The sequence below is a fragment of the Cornus florida genome, unplaced genomic scaffold, assembly GCF_030987335.1.
Source record: "Cornus florida cultivar Cherokee Brave unplaced genomic scaffold, ASM3098733v1 CherokeeBrave_3.0.0_Hap2_Chr04, whole genome shotgun sequence".
NCBI classification, from domain to species: domain Eukaryota; kingdom Viridiplantae; phylum Streptophyta; class Magnoliopsida; order Cornales; family Cornaceae; genus Cornus; species Cornus florida.
In genome coordinates, this window is record NW_026775574.1 from 19793810 (window position 1) to 19809643 (window position 15834).

Below are 15834 nucleotides of genomic sequence, written 5' to 3' on the forward strand. Positions count from 1 at the left end.
AGCTATCGAAGAGAAGAAGTCTTGATTTTAATGTTTAGAGAAGCATAAATTCAATTTTAATGTTTTACTACACCGAAAAACGTCTCTAAGCCCCATGAGCGTAAGACATTTGAGCATACTTGTATATATATATATAGTAAACATATACATAAAATATATAGTAAACCAAATATGCATATATATATATATAAATATCTGGCAAAGTACAGAAAATCCCCTTCAACTTATAGCCTTTTCTAGTAAACCCCCTTGTCTATTTTTTTACCAAAGAACCCCCCTCGACTTGTAGTCGTTTTCAAAAAAATCCCCCTTATCTAATTTTTTACCAAAGAACCTCCCTCAATTATCTGAAGGGGGTAAAAGAGTTGATATTTAGACCAAAATGCCCTTTTATTTAAATCTTAATTATCCTGAATTTCAAAAATTCACATCTCACAAACCGTACATTTTAAAATTGTAAATAATATATGCAAAGAAAGCTTATGAAATAAGGATTTCAGAAATATAAGATTTGTATAACAAACCTTCATAACTATAGAGAAATAGGCAATCTAAAAATCTACTCCACCAATCTTATTAAAATAATCAAGATATTTGTAAGAAAATTTTTAGAACTATTTATTTACAATAACTATAGAGAAATAGGCAATCTAAAAATCTACTCCACCAATCTTATTAAAATAATCAAGATATTTGCAAGAAAATTTTTGGAACTATTTATTTACATATGGAGCCGAATATATAAAAAATTTAGCCCCAACAGAGATCGATTTCATTAGATATCATATTTTGCGTCAAAGTATTTTCATTCTTTTATAAACTTACCATTTAAAAATAAATAAAAATGAATTTTCGATCTCTATTGGGGCTATTTTATATATGTTATGCTCAATATGAAAATGAATAATTATGAAAATTTTCTTGCAAATAATCCGAGTATTTTATAAAAATTAAAATAAAATAAAATTGTTGCAATAGATTTTTAGATTGTCTGTTTCTCTTTGGTTATGAAGTTTTATTAAACAAATCTTATATTTCTAGAATCCTTGTTTTATAAGTTTTCCATGCATATATTATTTGTAATATTTGGATGTACGGTTTGTGAGATATGAATTTTTGAAGTTCGAGAAAAATAAGATTTAAATCAAAGGGCATTTTGATCTAAATATCAACTCTTTTACCCCCTAGATAATTGAGAGGGTTCTTTGGTAAAAAAATTAGATAAGGGGGATTTATTAGAAAGGGTTACAAGTCGAGAAAGGATCTTTGATAAAAAAAATTAGATGAGGGGGTTGAAAGGGGTTTTCTGTACTTTGCCCATATATATATATATATATATATATATATATAAGTATGATAAGATAACAATCTCTCCAATAATTGAGGAAAAGCCTATCTATCAAATAATTAAGGAAAAGCATCCTATATTAAACCTTAATTATTGGAGAGGTTGTATCTTATCCTACTTGTGTGTGTGTGTGTATATATATATATATATAGATGTGAGATTGATAATTTTGTCATTTTAAGCAATTGTATAAGCATTTACCTAAATATAAATATTAATAAAAATGCATTTATATAAGCAACAAGGAATTAGAGAAGCAAAATTTTACTACACCGAACCAAAAACCAAATATAAGCATCCAATTTTACCAAAAATTCACGACCCATTAAACAAAAATGCTACTAATATCAACCAATACTCTTATGACTTGACTGACTTGATTTCATCCAACACTAATTTAGTCTATTGATGAATTAAGTGAACACGTTTTAGGTATAACTCCATTTCATGAATATGCAAAATTTTCCATTTTTCCTCCATCTTCTTTGCATTGGCACTTCCACAGACTCCGACAACTCGTGGTCATGACTCATTCAATCTGGAATATCTCCACTAGCCTTTATTCCACCACTAGCTGCTGCTACGTATATACGATTACCCCATATCGTTCATAAGGCTTAGAGAAAAACGGATTCTTGCCTTTTCCTATATATTTTCTCTACTTTTTCTTCAGTCTACCAATCTTATCCGTAAGTTGTTTCCTAAATGGAACGACATGAAGAAATTTTTTGATATATTCATATCAGTATATGGGTCCTTTTATTCCATATGTGGTGGACTAAAAGGCACTTTCCCTTTTCTTCTTAAACCTCCACCTCGGTGTCAATAATAACTTAAAAGGACATTTTCTTCTTGTTTTTCTAGCTTAAAAGGACACTTGGATAGCTGTTTAAATATGAGTCAAGAAACATATCTAAAATTCTAAATATAAATATTTTTTTTTTTATTTTTTATTTTTAGTTTAAAGGTAAGATTTAAATAAAGCTTAGTATAGTGTTTAGGACAAATTTGTTCAAATATCATTGTTTATAAATATATAAAAATCTTTTTTAACATGTCAACAAATACATTTTTATTTAAATTTGAAGTGGCCGCACAAACCGAATAACTGACCTTTCCAAAACTTACTTTCAATTTCTACATCATTCAGTCAAAATCTGGTCGAAATGTCCCATCGTCATCATTCAGTCAAGTCAAAAGGGTACTAAACGAAGATGTCCCGTAAAGAAGCTTCAAACTCAAAAAACAAACAATGTTATTTTTATTCTAGCATCGGTCTGTACATAATGCAATAACAAAATTCCTAAGCATGGGTAACCTTGTGTAATAGGTAAAAATAATACTCCCTTCTCCCATATTAAAAATTCATTTCAAGAACCGTGATTATTCCCGAAATAAACTTTTAATATGAAATAAAGATAGTAAGAGATTTCCATGTCGGGCCGGGTGATCAACACCTCGAACTCAAAGATTAAAAACTGTAAATATTTTTCAAATGTTACTCCTACCAATAAATCTACTCATTTTAGAGGTAAGCCTATCAAAAAGTGCTGTCATGAATGAATCTTTTCATTACATTTTAAGGATAAGGAAATAACCCAATTAAATCAATTTTCCAAACAAAATGACATAAGGATTTCAAAATGGCATACCCAATTAACTAACTAAATTTTCACTAGCTCTCATCATCATCATCATCATCAATACTTTTATCTCATATAAACTGGGTTAGCCACGTAGATTCCACTCTTTCTACGTAAGGCATCTCTCCTTTTAGATATAATTTTTTAATATAATTTTTTATCATTTCATTTCATTTCATGTTAGTTTTGGTCACCCTCCTTGCCTTTTGCCTGCTATACAAGCCAATCTTCTTATTCTTCCGGGTGTATCTATAGGTTGGTGTTAAACTCTTATTTCCTAGGCACCACAACCTAATATCTCTCCAATCCATTAATTATTAATTTTATATTTCTTAATTACTCCTAACATCAATCTTAACCTCTACATTGCCGTCACATGAATGTGTTGTTCACATCTCTCTTTTATCGCCCAACATTCCACTCCATATAATTTATTTGGTATTCTTTATGAATTAACACTCCACTATTGGCGTTATGATTGCTCTATATACTTTTCCCCTTTAATTTATTTGGTATTCTTTATCAATTAACACTCCGCAATCATTCCTCCACTTTGCCAAAATTCAACAACTTATATCATCATCAATCTCTATTTCTTTTTGTACAATTGATCTTTAAGCACCAAAATTAATTACTTTCCAGTAATCATTTGGTCTTAATTTTATTATTACAATATTATCATTACTTGTTAAATTTACATTTCATATATTCCATTTTAGTTTTACTAATTTTAAACATTTTGTATTTTTATATCGCCATACCCTCTTATTGTACTTGTGTCGGTCCATTACTTAGTAACCGTTGTTATAAGTGGGATTTGTCTCACGTTAGATTTAGATAAGAATTGAAGTGTGTATAAATGGGTGGATATGCAGTACCACCCAATAGCTTAAAGCTTTTAAGTAAATTGCAAAGCGCCTACCCGTTACAATTGGTATCAGAGTCAGATCCAGTCTTTGATTCGGTGTCACGCCAAACGCCCGGCCCGGATGACATCCGGGTCTAGACACCGAGTAGATAGGGTGGCCCGACCGCAACTTCGCATTGCGCGGGTTCAGATAAAAGAGAATGTTACAAATAAGATTTGTCTCACATCAAATTTAATTTAAATGAGAGTTAAAATGTGTATAAATAAGTGAGCATGCAAAGCACTACTCGCTACAACTGACCTATAATCACTCCCCTCATAAATCATACTTGAACCTACATTTCTCACTTTTTAACGATTTGCAAACACAAAACTTCTTTCCTTTTTTTTTACATTTCCCTTTGGATTGATATGGGGCTGTAAATCATTAGATGATTGATTCTCTTTTTCAAACCTTCTCTAGCCAATTTAGTATTTAGTTTTAAAGTAAGGTGAAAAGACAAAATCTCCTCTACATAAATGGACGTATAACTCAAATTCTGGCAACAAGTCTGTACTTTTTAGTATTTACCATGTCTAGCCCATGGAAGAAGATGTTGTCTCTACTATTTCGCAAGATCTATCATAAGGCTAACTGTCTGTTTGACATTGCTACCCAAATACTATGTCATAAAATTGTTGTAACATGTTAAGGGTTTGGTAATGCTTTCTATAAAATACTTTTTATATTAATATTTAAAATTTGTTGATAATAATATTGCTTAAAGTACTTTTATTATTAATTTTATTATATTAGCCATATACTAATAGTCTGATGAACATGTGCATTACCCAAATACTATTCTGAAATTTCATTTGCTTCAATAATTATATAAAGATCTAGTTGTTTTGAATTTCTTTTTTATTATTACATTTTTTGTTTATTATGTAGTATTTGTATTTATCACTAAAATACAAATAATTTAAACATATTTAATGATCTTTAATTTGTTTTTAATATAAATTTTTTTTAAGTAATAAAATACATAGAGTGATGGTAATAATGACGGCTAAAGTGATCAATGACAAATTAAAGACTGATGGTAATAACGACGGGTATAGAAAGTGATCAGTCTCAACTAAACACTTCTGTGTTTATATTAGTCTTCGTGTTCAAGGGATAAACTTGTACTTATAAAAAGTAAAGAGGAATAAATTATCCAAAAATATATATATATTAATTACCTGAACCACTAGTGTCTATTTGGATTCGTTTTTCAAACCATACTCTTAGCTTTTTGGACATGGAAGTTGTTTTGGATAGCGATTGGTTAGTTTTTAATAAGAGAGAACCCAACTTTTCAAAAATGCTCTTCTAAAATATACCAGAAGAGTTTTGGGTACATTAATAAAACTTTTTAAATCACAAGCTTACTATTTATATTATCTCATAAAGAATATAATTTCAACGATATCCCTATAAAAAGGCCCCTTAATTTCCTTTCCAAACCCTAGTTTTGCAGAACTCACTTATGTATTATCTGACACTCAGTGCCTATTTGGGATTACTTCTGTATCGCTAAAAAGCGCATTTGTTTTAAAAAACTGCAGCGTGTTGTGTTCGGTGACTAAAAAAAAGTATGTTTGAGCCGTAAAAATTTCCTAAAAACAGCGCGTTTACGGAAGTAACTATTTTTGTAATAGTGTTCTAGACAGAGGTAGTTAACTATTTTATTTATTTTTTATTTATTTTTTACAACTTAATCCTTCACTTTTCTTTCTAAAGACAATTTTATCCCTGATTTACATCACTGTCACTATTCTCATTTTATCTAATAAGCCACACAAACAATGAGAATAGTGAAAATTTTAAATGGAAAATATTTTTAGTTGTAAAGTATATTTAAATTAGTTTTATAACTAATAATCATGTAATGTTATTCAGCAATCATGCCATGTGAATGAATCATTCACATTAAAATCATACAATATTGTTATTAGTGTAAATTAGTAAAAAAATATATTTTAAACAACATTATTACCAAACAAATTTAAACGTGCTTTAAATATAAAAGGCAAAAGTGCAAAGAAAACCCCTAAGATTTTACCAAGTGAACACAATACCACAAAATTTTTTAAACAACATTATTACCAAACAAATTTAAATGTGCTTTAAATATAAAAGGCAAAAGTGCAAAGAAAACCCCTAAGGTTTTACCAAGTGAACACAATACCCCCATGTGGTTTAAAAGTAGGCAAATCAATCCCTCTAGTTTCAAAAGTGAACAAATTCCCCCCTTGCATTTCATATCCAACCACTTTCTGCCCATATTATGATGCAGATGATTGATATTTTTTTATTAATACCAAAAATACCCTCCAATATGACCGTTATACCCCTCTTTCTACAAAAAGGTTTTTGCATTTATTTGTTTCAATCAAATCCATTTTTGCCATCTCCTTTCCATTTCATTTGCATATGTCTCCAAAAGAAAATGAATTAAATCAATCCCTCTATTCAGATCTCCATATTCTACTGTGATCTCGATGCCTAGAAGATTGGAGTATGCTTATATATTAAATTATGGACTTTATTATGGCAATAATGATAGGGAGGGCGCGCTATTAGTATGTTCCATCACTCCTAGCAAGGCTAAACGACAAGAGCTTGTTAAAGTGTTTATCAAGTTTATCATAGTGCTTTATTTGAGGTGGAGAAATCTTCAGTCAAGGTGGAGTTATGAAGAGATTCTTGTTCGAGATGCAGTCATGAAAGAACACGTGAAGATGAATTTTGAGCCAAGGTGGAGATTATTGGGTTTGTCGCTCAAAATTTGTGTGCAGAAAATTAATTTCCTTTTTTCATTTTGGAAGGTTGAAATTTGTAGAGGAAAGTATATCCCATTATGTTTCTATTTTAGAGTTTTTATTATTATGGTAACTTCTTGTAGGCAAGTTGAGGAATACTTGTCCAACAAAGAATTGGGTTTGAAAACTTTAGAAATAGAAATGGGTATGAGAGGTTTAGAGAGAGAGAGAAGAGAAAAAAGATGTAAGGGGTTTAACGATGAGTGTTGTGAAGAGAGTGAAGAGTATATATAATTCCCGAGTGTATACATGTAACCTTAAAGAAGATGATGAGTGAGTGAGTGAGTGGGGTTTAACATGTGGTTATATATTCTCTTCCTTGATTCATAATTGTGAAATCTCTCTCCCATCGACATAACCCTAGAGTTGGGTGAACCATGTAAAATATTGTGTTGTGCGTTGATGTGTATGATTGTTATCTCCATTTATGCTTGTGTTGATGTGATGTGATGATGCTTCCGCTGTGTGTGTTGAAGGAGGTATTTAACTCTCAATAACAACCGATAATTGAGTGGGTTGGAGGGAGTTAATTATCCCCAATAACTGGTATTAGAGCCAATGGTGGGTAACTGGTATTAAAGCCAATGGTGGGTCAGAGCCTGTGATTGGTCCTGAAGATCAATGCAGAAAATTGGTATGAAATTTGTCAGAGCAGAAGATGATCATGAGGTGCTATAGAGATTCAATCAGAGTTTATGATGACACGAAGGTATGAATAAGGTGATGGTGTAAAGCTGTTCGCACGGTTTTACAGCAGTCGATGGACTCTTTGTGGGTGTGCTAGAGTATTTGTACAAAACACTCAAAATATTGATTCGAACACCTGCCTATCCTTTTTTCCGATGGCTGACTCTTAGGCGATTGTGTGAGAGAGAGACTAGTAAGAACTCCCAACAAGGTTCTTTTATGCCTTGTTTGTAGCAAGGACTTTTTATCTAGACTGCTTAAAAGAAGTAAAATGCGATTTGAAATAAATGAAAATGAACAAGCTGAATTGAAATGGGCTGAAAAGTAAATTGGCCGAATTGAAATGACAATAAAGGAAATGGCTGAATGGAAATTACATGGAAAATAATGGAATGAAATACGCTGGCCGAATTAACATAATGCAAATCTGATCAAAGATTGGCTATTGAATTCGTTTGCATGAAAGAAATGATTGATAATGTAAATAGCATAATTAAGTATTGCAAAAAGAATGATAAATTATTGGAACTCATATTCTTCGAATGGAAATTGCCATTTGGACAAAATAATTGAAGATAAAGATGACGTTTGAGTCATTGTTTTGGGTGGTGCTGACAAATTGGAAAGAAATTACAACGCTTCTATTTATAGAAATCTTAATTAACCAATTTATTTTTATTTCTTGCTAAAATATCTCTCTACCCTTGATTCTTTCCTTTCGTAATTCAAACTGAGTCAAACCCAGTGTACTTTGCCTTCAATATCGATGCTTTCAGTTTCCTCAGCCGAATACCCTTCTCTATTATCTATGAATTCCTTCAATTTGGTCAGTTCTTGTTGCTATAAAGTTTGCTAATTTTTAGCAACTTCCATATTCTGATAGCCATAGTATTCCCTTTTAACCCATTATTAAATATTTGTAAATACCACTTACCTTGTTTAGCTTTGTCCACATCACGACTGCCATCTTCTACTACATTCCTTCCTTCAACTAATATTCCTGCTTCATAGGAATTTAGTTATTTATTGCAACTAAATCTCTATGCCTTCCTTTTTAAATCAATAACCATCTTTGAATTGATTTAAATCTCCGTAAATATATCCAGCAACAACTTTATCAATAAGGTGGCTGAAATATATTTCCTTAGATTTTCTTCTCTTGTCTCTCTATTGGCCGACTCTCCTTTGAATAATATTGCACATTTGTCAACTCTTCACTGGTCCACATCACAGCTGAGGTGGCTGTAAAGTTTTGGTGCCAACAGAAGCTCATAAGGAATAAGTCTTGGGACAAGCCGGATGATGCTCGTTTTCAAGATAAGGCAAATGTGATAGAGTTGAGCCCGCAAGAAACAAGTTTTGAGGACAAGCCAAGAGTGGTGCTAGTTCTCGAGATGGGGCAAGGGGTGTAAAGAATGAAGGGGTTTTCTATAAACCCAATAAAGAGCAAATGGGAATATAAAGAGTGAAGAGGAGAGGTTTGTTGCTTTGAGCTAGAAAAGCAATTGATGAAGATAAGTTGAAGATTGGTGTGGTGCTATGTATGAGCAATTGAACACCAACAGGGTGGATAGAGAAGATAGAAGAAAAAATAAAGAATGATGAATTTGAGAAAAGGTGGAGGTAGTTAGAGTGCTTCTCAAGTTCATCATAGTGCTTTATTTGAGGTGGAGAAATCTTCAGTTAAGGTGGAGCTATAAAGAGATCCTTGTTCGAGGTGGAGTTATGAAGGAACACGTGAAGACGAATTTTAAGCCAAGGTGGAGATTGTTGGGTTTGTGACTTAAAATTCTTGTGCAGAAAATTATTTTCCTTTTTCGTTTTGGAAGGTTGAAATTTGTACAGGAAAGTGTATCCCATTATATTTCTATTTTAGAGTTTTGATCATTATGGTAACTTCTTATAGGTAAGTTGAGGAATATTTGTCCAACAAGGAATTGGGTTTGAAAACTCTATAAATAGAGATGGGTACGAAAGATTTAGAGAGAGAGAGAGAGAGAAAGAGAGAAGAGAGAAAAGATGTAAGGGGTTTAAGGGTGAGTGTTGTGAGGAGAGGGGAGAGTATATGTAATTCCCGAGTGTATACATGTAGCCTCAAAAGAGATAACGAGTGAGTGGTGTTTGACATGTGGTTGTGTATTCTCTTTCTTGATTCATAATAGTGAAATTTCTCTCTCCTATGGACCTAACCCTAGCTAGAGTTAAGTGAACCATATAAAATATTGTGTTATGCGTTGATGTGTATGATTGTTATTTCCATATATGCTTGTGTTGATGATGCTTTTGCTATGTGCGATAAAAAAGGAATTTAATTCCAAACAACAACCGACCGTTGAGTGGGTTGGAGGGAGTTAATTATCCCCAATGGAGGCAGCTCCAAGCGATGACCAGAGGAAGCTCTAAGCGAAGGTAGGTTCTGATCAACGAGCGAATACCCGGATTTTCGACGATGGCAATGACCTGATCGTGACAAGCAAGGATGGTTAAATCAACGAGCAAAAGGGCTACGATTAGGTTGCGATTCCAGTGGCAACGGCCAACAACTACTCTATTAATGAATGGCAAACAAAGATGATGAATGCACAGTCGCGATTGAATGACGAGCAAGGAATCACAACTCCAGCGTCAACAACCAGCAATCCGACAACAGCAGTTACTGAATTGGAGAGCAAGGAAGGCGAGCGGCGATAAGGCTGAGGTATGGAAAGTATAGTTGTGGCTTGGAATTGCTATTGGTACTCTGTTGAGTGGTTGATTGGTGGTTGTTCAATTAACGTAGAAGTGTTTTGAAGTAGGTGATGGAGTTTTACGGCAAAGAAGGAGGAATGAACGGCGAGCGAGCAGACTCGGAATTCTGAATACAGCAGTGACTCCGACTAGGATTTTTGGCGAAGTGATCATTCATCATCTTTATTTAGAGCACTCCCATCATTCTAACAACAATCCTTAAATCTTTTTGAAAAAGATTGATCTAAGAAGAAGAAAACTAATCTTTTTGAAAAACTTAGCAACAGTCCTTCAAAAACTTTGATAAAGCTTCTTGTTGGGGGCTATATATTCTCTTCTTTATTGTTCAAGCTCTAATAGCTTGTTAAATTCTAGAACTCTAAGTGAGCCTGAGAGTACCGGCAACTATACTCCTTAAATCTTCCGATCTATAACTTGACCTTGGTATTTCTTCTCTGCTCCTATTTCTTCATTATATATATCTATTTGGGCTTCAAATTATTTTTTTTCTCTCGATTTTCTTTGAATATTTTCATAGACAATCAACGTTCCTTTCACAAATTTTTAATTTTTTTGCACCTTCAAATTGAATTGAGCCTTTTGTTGCAACAATGGATTCCAGGAAATTACCCAAAAATAAAATTAATTTTTTATCAGACAAATTTTATTAATTCATCAAAGATTACTGTATTGCAAATTTTATCATCAATTCATGAGTTGCTATAGACAGCCTAATATTTATTAATTCATAAAAGATTCAATTCATAAGTTATTGTATTGCAAATTTTATCAATTTGTGAGTTACTGTATAGCAATTTTGTTGTTCCAAACCAATTGACAGCCTAATATTTGTTTCGCCATCAACCCATTTGAATATTAAAGTTGCTAAACAAGTCTAATGTGTATGTAAAATCGAATCAATTAAATTAATGAAAAAGAAGAAAGAAAAATAATATTCAAAAACAAATAATTGACACTAGCAATGATTTTTTTTTTATAATAGAATTAAGTTTGTTGTTTAGCTCATTTTTATAGACATGTTGGATAAAAAAAAAAAAAATTTATTTACATGATTCATTGTAAATGTGTGAAATATTTTGTTTTATCACAAATTATATGCCTCTCAATGTATGAAATTTAGATTCTAGGAAAGTCATAAAGGATGAGATAAATTTTTTTCTTTTTAGAAGAAAAAATCTCAATATTTTATTATCCTTATTATTATATTTTGGTAGAATGAAAATGTTCAATACTTACAAAATTTTCTAAACTGCTAAATAGTTTTTTGCAATCTTATATTACTATTATTGTTATTATTATTATTATTATTATTATTATAATGTTTTATATGGCTTATTGTGGATAAATTTGATTATTATATTGAGTGGTTTATTTGTAGTATTTGTTTACTATCTAAAGGAAAAATAAATAGTAAAAGGGCTTTAGTAAAAGTTTTATTGAAAAACTCTTTTGGCATTAAATGTTCTTCTATAATACAGTTTTCAAACACAAACACATAAACACATAAGCTAAATAGAAAATGATACCTTCTGCTGCTTCTCTTTTTTTTCTACTTTTATGTCAAACGAGCCATAAATCTACCGAATTGCAATTTTAGAAGCTCTTTCAAAAGCCAATTTTAAAAGTACCTTCTTGCTTCTACCAATTATCTAAAACAATGGTATAACCTCCCCATCCTCAAACAGGAGCGGAGGAATTCGAGCACGGGAGTGGGGGTGTGTATTTCTTGCCATGAAAACTGAAAGGTCATTTCTTTGCATGAGCAGAAATATTGTGTCTTGTGCTATAGAGTAGTAATATTGGGGGCGGAACAGTTGGGTGGAATTTTTTGATCGCCCCTTTAGCATGAAAGTTTTAGAACTCATTAATTATTAGCAAAACTCATTAATTATTAGCAAATATTTTGCGGTTTATGAAGTATCTGCATTCTAAACCCGCTGTAAACACTACTTGAGTTGATATTAAAAACATAGAGATAAAACAACAATTTATATTATATAAAACCATATATGCTTTGCCTGGGAGCACATTTGAAAGATATCCCAGAAAGTCGATGGAATAATTGAATAATTGGTTTATATAGATTGTTACTAGTTGAGAAAAATGACATTTCCATAAATTGCCAAGGTTACGTAGACGAAGTCTTCATCTTCACAACATTCCTCTTCATGTCTTCATCTTCACAACATTCCTCTTCATCATCCTTTCAATTATCGTTGCCACCTAGTAATTGAGCATAAATGAAAAATATCAAAAACTAATTCAACAGAAACAGATCAAATAAAAAATGGAAATGAATCTTAAAATAAATTAAGCAACAATAGATCATTCAACTTCAAAGCTACAATAACTTTCAAAAAAAAAAAAAAACTTCAAAGCTACAATTATTAACTAGTGTTAAAATTAGGCGTTAGTTGGCTATGAGGCACAGAGATTCACACAAACATGATGAGATACATACTCAACTCGCAAGTCTGTCAATGAAAGAACATACCTTCAGTAGTAGTTGGGGGAGAATTCTGTCCAACACAGTTTTGCCCAGCCACCCTAGCCTTAAGACTGTCAAACCTTTGGTTAAGGCCTGCGCGGGTATCTTGAAAAGCTCCAACTACATCTTCCCTCATTCGCCTAATAATGTCCTTTGAAACGACATCATTATTATGTGCCTTTAAATCATCACCACTGAATTCAAAATTTTCAACTGGTTTAGAACCGTCTGAAATGGTTCCATTATATACAGAAGTAATCTAAATTTCATATATTCAAAATCGAGAGAGAGAGAGAGAGAGAGAGAGAGAGAGAGAGAGGGAAGGTAGTGACTGAATAACAATACGAGACAATAAAACAGGAGCGCTACGCAAGCTCCATGCAAAAGACATGACATCCTAAAGGAGAATGCCCTTAAATTCATTCAATTTTCAGTCCCCTTGGCAAGAGAGACCAACTATCCAAAATCAATCAAAGTAATGAATTAAAATCTTAAGGGTGAAAGGCATTGGCGGAGTCAGGATTTTAATTCAGGAGGATAACATATAGATTTTTGAAATCAAAGGGCAAAGAGGAAAAAAGAAATCATTGCAGAATTACTATTATTTTTGTTAATATTTTCATTGAATAGAGTTGTAAATCTTCATAAAATTACAATATTAAATTTAAATAAGAGAAATAGATAAAAAGAATTAAGAAGATGGTAAATAAAGTTACATACTTAAAAGAAGAATTTTTAAGAAGTAGGAAAAAAAAAAATTTGAAGGAAAAGGAAAGAAAAAGGAGAGATCTTTTAAATAAAAAAAAAAAAAAAAATTAGAGTCTAATTGAAGAAAGGAAATTTAACTTCAATCTAAAAAGTAAAGGAAAATTTTAAAAATTTAAAAGTTTAGGGAGGACATTATTTAGATATTTTTTTCTATATCTATTCAATAAATTGAATATAGGGGTGCCCCTCGCCCCTGGTGAAAAGGATGCCCTTAATGTTGCATACTCAATAAAATACGAAGTTTTTTTTTCTAAAACAAAAAAAAAAAAAAAAGAGTTCACAATTAAAGAAAAGAAACATTAACCTAAACCTAAATTGGATACTCTATAACGCAAAAAGAGAACTCAGAATAAACCATTAGTAACAATGGGTTGAATTAGTCAGAACCTATATATATATATATGTAAAGTCATGTGATGTCTGTAAACCATAGTCGAAGCAAGAAAGAGGTGTAATGGAGAAAAAAAAAAAAAATTTCAAGTTTCAGGATAAAAAGACAAACCGTGTATTGAGCCAATCCTCCAATCTAACTTTCCTGTAATAAAAACAAACTAAGATATAAGACACAATACACCAAATACTACAATTTTTTTCAACACAGTTCTTAGATATAGCCATATACAAACTATGTACATTATATTAGTACAAATATTTATGTCAACGATGCAGAAAAAATAATTCGCAAAAGCCAAGAATTCCTAAGCATATCTAGAAAATGCTAGAGTACAAATTAGACTTTGTTTCGACAATTTTTAAATTTTTTTTAGATATAATATATATATATATATATATATTTGACAAGAGTTCAATTCTATCTGGAGGTAGAGTAATTTGACGAAAATTAATGGATAAATTATTTTTATTTTACAACATCTAAACACCAAAAAAATAAAAATAAAAATATTTTCTAAAACATATTTTAGATCCAAACAATCCTAGCTACTATATAATTGATCATTTAACACGATTATAAAAATAGAACCCAAAAGAAATCAAAGGTAAAACAAAGAGAAACAGTGCTAATGCATGTAAGATTGTAGCAACCCACTATATATATATATATATATATATAAAGTGCCTATCAAACTATAAAATTAGCCGAAAGAGAAATATATACAGAAACACTCCATAACTCAGACTTAAAACAACCAGAGACTTATTTCAAAAAACAAATTAAAAAAAATAATAATAACTTCATAGTATAGAGGGCAATCTAGACATCAGAGTGAAACATACCCCTCACGAGATAGCCAGCCGACACCAACAGCACCAACAGCGCCAACAGCACACACCGGAACGATAACTGATATATATATATATATATATATATATATATATATATATAGATGCAGGAAAACAATAATATTTGCATTAGTAGTGAAAATTGAAGTAACACCAATTAATTAATTGAAACGGGAGAGAGAATTACCCATAGTTTCAAGCAACGTCATCTTGGTGGCAAACTTTGACGACAAATTCTGCTCAAAACCCTAGCACCGAACAGAAGAACAACTTAAAATTTTCCACTGTAATGTAAGTAGTTTAATAAATATCAATATATATATATATATATATAGAAGGAGAAGGAGAAGGAGTCGTACCAATCAAGAAACCATCTGGCCCACTTTGCTTCCCTTGTTACCTTTTCTTTTCACGCCACCTACGTTTGGGTTGAATTATGGTATTAAAGCGGTCCAATTCTTAATTTAATGTATTATGGGTTCCAATTTATATGTTTCTATGTATGTTTCCTTTACAATAACACACATTAATATAAGGTTTTTAGAGAGTTTCTATAAAAGTTAAATTACCTATTTGTTATTAGTTTTTTTTTTTAATAAAAAGAAATTTAATTAGATAAGGAAATATATAGAGAAAATAAATAATTTAGTTTTCTAATTATATAAGAAAATATATAAATAATATAGTCTATTTAGTCTCCACATCTTTTCTAATTTTATAAATATTTTTTTAATATATAAATAAATAAAATATTAGTAAATTGTAATAAAAAAAGTCTTAATTTTGATATTGTTTTAGGGGTTTGAAAATACACCTATCAATAATTAAATTCGTATTGTAAAGTTCAATTAAAAATTATATTTTTATCTCTTTTACCTTATCACAATTTTATGTTATATTTTAGAATTTATAATTATTTAATTATGTTGTTAAATATTAATTTTAAATTAGATTTTACTCACGTGCAATAGTACATTATTTTTTAATTATATTCTTTTATGTTCACTATGTATGTTTCCTTTTAGAATAATACAAATTATCTATTTATTATTTGTTTTTATTTTAAAATTAGTACAAGGTGTTTTAAAAAGTTTCTATAAAACTCAAATTACCCATTTAGAAGAATTTTTATAAAACTCAAATTACCTATTTATTATGAGTATTTTTTTTTTTTTTAATGAAAGTAAATCTAATT